Here is a 4358-nt window from a genome sequence, read left to right as displayed (position 1 = left end):
TATCTAGTCGTGAAACGCCGCACCATGCTCCCGGTCTCCTTCTCACCGTCTACCTTGGTCTCCTGGACATCTAAAACAACTATGTCGTGGTCAGTGACCAACCGTAGAACTTGACTTTGCCTACGGCTAGCCGCCAAGCCTCTCACGTTTAGTGCGGCAATACTCAGTGACGGATCAGGAGCCATGCTGTACTAAAGAATGAGGTGGGCCCGGAGCATGGTGCTTACCTTTCACGACTAGCCCTCGGCTAGCCGTCTCCGGGACCTTTCGGTTTGCCGGCGTTGTTCGTGGGAGGCGCTTTGTCACCAGGCGTTCTCTCAGGCGGGATGCTTTGGCTTGAAGCCCATTCGCCTCCCAAGAGGCGTCTTTGTCGGCGGCCCCTCGATGGAGCTCGTTGCACCCTCGTCTCGGTCCTTCGTCTCGTTGTGGGGATGCTTGACTGGAGCGGGAGTCGTAGTCCGGTCGTTGTCGTTGACGGCCTCGTCCTGTTGCATTGCCCAAGTCTCGTCAAAGGATGCGTCTTCACTAACGCGCCCCGTCGCCTGATCCTCTGCAGTCGCGACTTGTGCCGACGCCCTCGGCTTCGTAGCAGCCTCAGCCACCTTGACGTCTGCGTTCACGGCCAACGAAGCACTGCTTGTCGCTAGTGGCACCGGGTCTCCGGCTCCTCTGGCAGCGTCCTGCGCCTACACCGCGTCCATGACGTGCTCTGCTGCAACGTGAGTCGCAGCTGGGCCTGTCACGGCGGCGTACGATTTCACGCAGTCAGCGTCGACGTGGCAGAAACGTCTGCACCGTGAACAGCGGGGGACTTTACATTCACGGTGGACGTGTGCCGTGCTTTGGCAGCGCAAGCACTGCATGGGCCTGCAGGAACGACCACCGAGGCCAACTCTCTGCCGACGCGGACCTGATAAGGAAGGTCCTCTACTTTGACGCCGCTCTTCAGCTTGAGCAGCACGGTCCTGGTGGTTGACCTCCTCCACCTTGCTGAAAGCCGCGAATGCCGTCCTGACGTCCTCGCCGGCCACGCCGTACAGTAGCCAGTGAAGCCTAAGCTTCACCTGCTGGTCCTGCTTGTCAAAGATGACGCACCGTAGTCCCTTCACCTGCAGTTCCTTGTGGGCCATCAGCCGTTTCGTGGCGGTCGCATGCGTGAGGGTCACCGCACAGACGTGGTTTATCTGCTACGCCCTTATGCATACCACCTCGAGCAACAAGCCCGTTGGCAGCAGGGCGTCCCTGAAATTCTCGACCTTGTAGGGTCTGGCACGCACATCACCGTGCAAACACACGGTATCAATCGCCACTCGTCCTTTTGGCAACTGAGGCAGAATAAACGGGTATTCCTTATCGTCGTCGTTGGTCCTTTTACCGCGGCCAAAAGTGACCGCTGTCGCTGCCCCGGAAGAGGCCATGATTCTACGACAGTTCAGCTTGGTGGCCGGAAGCATAATGACTGAGCTATGCCCCCGAGGTCCGAGGTGGAGGGAAGGTACGTTCCTATGAGCTTCACACACAAAAATATTGCATATAAAATAATAAAGGGGGCACCCGGGTTTGAACCGGGGACCTCACGATCTGCAGTCGAATGCTCTACCACTGGCTATGCCCCCCTTTTTTTTCTTTATTACCAGTTTGCCACTTACATACACACAACTCAAACAGACAAGGATACAATTATAATAAAATACACGTGAGCCTTTTCATGGCTGGAGTGGGAGGTTAAAATGGCCTCAGAGAAGCCAGCTTATCAAGAACAGGTAACCAATCCGGTAGGTCTCTCTGGATTTTGAGACCATCTCGTATGTACTATCGGCCAAGAAAGTAAACGGACCACGGCACCGGTGGCCGGAGCGGCTGCCTGGCCACAACGGGGCGCTGCTGTCTCGCTCCGCGCGCTTGGGTCGAGAGTGCCGTGAGTGACGTTCAGCTTCTCCCTCACTCTCGCGTGGTGTCCTGACACGCTTGATAAAATGCCTAGTGCGTCGTATGGTTGCTTTGCCGCTGGCGGTCGCGATGAAAGGGACCGTGCATAGCCGGTATTAAACACATGGCGCTGTCGCGCGCAGTAGCCGACGGCCGCAGGGAATCAAACCCCGGCGCTGTGAAAGAACAAAGACGGGCTCTGTTATTTTTTTTCTTGTTTTTTTGCCTATATTGACCTAACCTTCCATGCTAGTGTCTGTCGCCTACGTCCCTTGCTGCTCGAGTTTACGCAACATTGCGTAAGGCGCCGCAGCGGCGGCTGACGCGCGCTCTTTCACGCCTGCGGGATAAAGGGACGTTCACGTTAGCGGCGCAGTGACTTGCCGTGCGCCATTTGATGTTCTCAGACTGACGTGCGCGGGTAGTTGTGCTCGCGCCCGTCAAGGTTTCCTTGCCGTGCAGAGAATGGATGCAAGATCCATTTTTGCGACGTTCTCCGGCTGCCGCAAACCAACACAGAAATGGTGGCCGTAACTAGGTCGGCTTGCCCCCGGCTTGCCTCCCGCGGCGACGGCGCCGTCCGCTTTTCGCTCCGTGGCTTTCTCCGTGCGCTTTCAATAGGGAGATTACAGGAAACTGTACGCGATTACAGGTTTCTCTACGACAAGACGAAGCCAGAATACAAGGACACGGAATTTAAAACCAGCAAATGGGGACGTGCTGACGACTAAGAGATGCGCTCAAAATCTTGCCGTCCCAACTTCGTGCAGCGACGTTAGATAGTGTCACGTGTTTTGCGCACCAGCGAAGTTGACGTGCACTTTGAACACCTCCCTGCGGCCGTCGGCTACTGCACGACCGCTCCACGTGTTGAACACCGGCTATGCACGGTCCCCTTTCATCGCGACCGCCAGCAGCAGAGCAACCGGACGACGCACTAGACATTTTATCAAGCGTGGCAAGACACAGCGCGAGAGTGAGGGAGAAGCTTAACGCCACCCACGGCACTCTCGACCCAAGCGCGCGGAGCGAGACAGCAGCGCCCCGTTGTGGCCAGGCAGCCGCTCCGGCCACCGGTGCCGTGGTCCGTTTACTTTCTTGGCCGATAGTACACACAGTGTTCAATGAAGTTTGCACTGCCGATCGTGCGTTTATATCGGCATTCGTGACCGCCATCCTCGTTTTCCATACACTGTGCAAGCACCACAGCATTAGCATGTCACATGGCACGTCCTCTGTATGTACACATGGGAAATATCGCATACCAAAGGGTGACACTGGCAACTCTTTTTTGACTGTCCGCTGAAGAATGTCCCATAGGAAAACAGCATCGTGACAGTCCAGAAAGATGTGTTCTATCGTTTCGGTCTTCTGACATATCAAGCAGTGCACAAATAACACAGACCAAGTCCTCCGTTTCGCACGGAAAGGAACATTTTGACCGACTGGTGCGTTTCCATGTAGAATTTCATATATAGGTGGCAAACACTCTGTAATTTCTGGACACAAATTCTGCTCATACTGAACACTTGAAGCACATAAAACACTTTTGCAACAAAAAATACATTACAGACTGTTTCGCGTCAAACATTGAAAAGTTATGCCCTCCCCATTTTTCACACTGGTCCTTCAGCCTGTCGGTCTCTTCTGCCCAGTATTCTGTAGTATTTGTATAATGCTGAAGAGGCACGCCTAAGTAACTAGCAGGAATACTTGTCCATCGCATATTTGCATACGCCTCCGGCGCTTCCCCCCAATTTCCATGTAAAATGCCAAGAGATTTATCCCAGCTAATGGCATTTCCGGTAGCACTGCAGAATGCTGTAGCTTCCTTAACAGCTTCTTTAACACTGTCCTTGTCTCTGCAGAATATGGCGATGTCATCTGCATATGCCAGTATCTTCACTTCACTGGTGTAATAGGAATAACCATGCACCCTTTCATTTTTTAGAATTTTTAAACATAATGGTTCCAAGTAAAGTGCAAAAAAAAAAGAGACGAGCACGCGCACCCTTGTTTTATACCTGACAGCATTGAAACGTTCTCACTTAAGGTGTTGTTGATTATAAGGTTTACTGCACATTCTTCATACACCATTTTGATGCCTTCAATGATGACACTTCCTACATTACAATGCTCTAATACTAACCGTAATATGTCATGATTGACCCTGTCAAATGCTTTCTGAAGATCTAGTTGTATCATAGCTAAGTTATCACGATTTATGTCACAGCATTCTAGGATAGTTCTCGCGGTGTGTATATTTGAGTAAATGGTCCTTCCTTTGATGCCACATGTCTGGTGAGGTAGTACGAGGTGTGTGATAACGCTCTGCAATCTCTTGGCTAGCACCTTTGTAAATACTTTATAGTCTACATTCGTAAGGCTTATTGGTCGATAGGCCTCAACAGCCATCAATTTCCTGGGAT

The 4358-nt window shown here is 52.6% G+C and overlaps 1 non-coding gene across 1 annotated transcript; it reads right to left on the bottom strand.

Moving 5' to 3' along the window:
* Positions 1-1545: 1545 nt before the first annotated feature.
* Trnac-gca (transfer RNA cysteine (anticodon GCA)) lies at positions 1546-1616 on the bottom strand. Its single transcript has one exon. It is a non-coding gene; the product is annotated as a tRNA-Cys (tRNA).
* Positions 1617-4358: the final 2742 nt, after the last annotated feature.

Source organism: Dermacentor silvarum, chromosome 1 (genome assembly GCF_013339745.2).
Source record: "Dermacentor silvarum isolate Dsil-2018 chromosome 1, BIME_Dsil_1.4, whole genome shotgun sequence".
NCBI classification, from domain to species: domain Eukaryota; kingdom Metazoa; phylum Arthropoda; class Arachnida; order Ixodida; family Ixodidae; genus Dermacentor; species Dermacentor silvarum.
The sequence above is the reverse complement of the archived record's forward strand: the minus strand, read 5'-3'. Positions and strand labels throughout refer to the sequence as shown.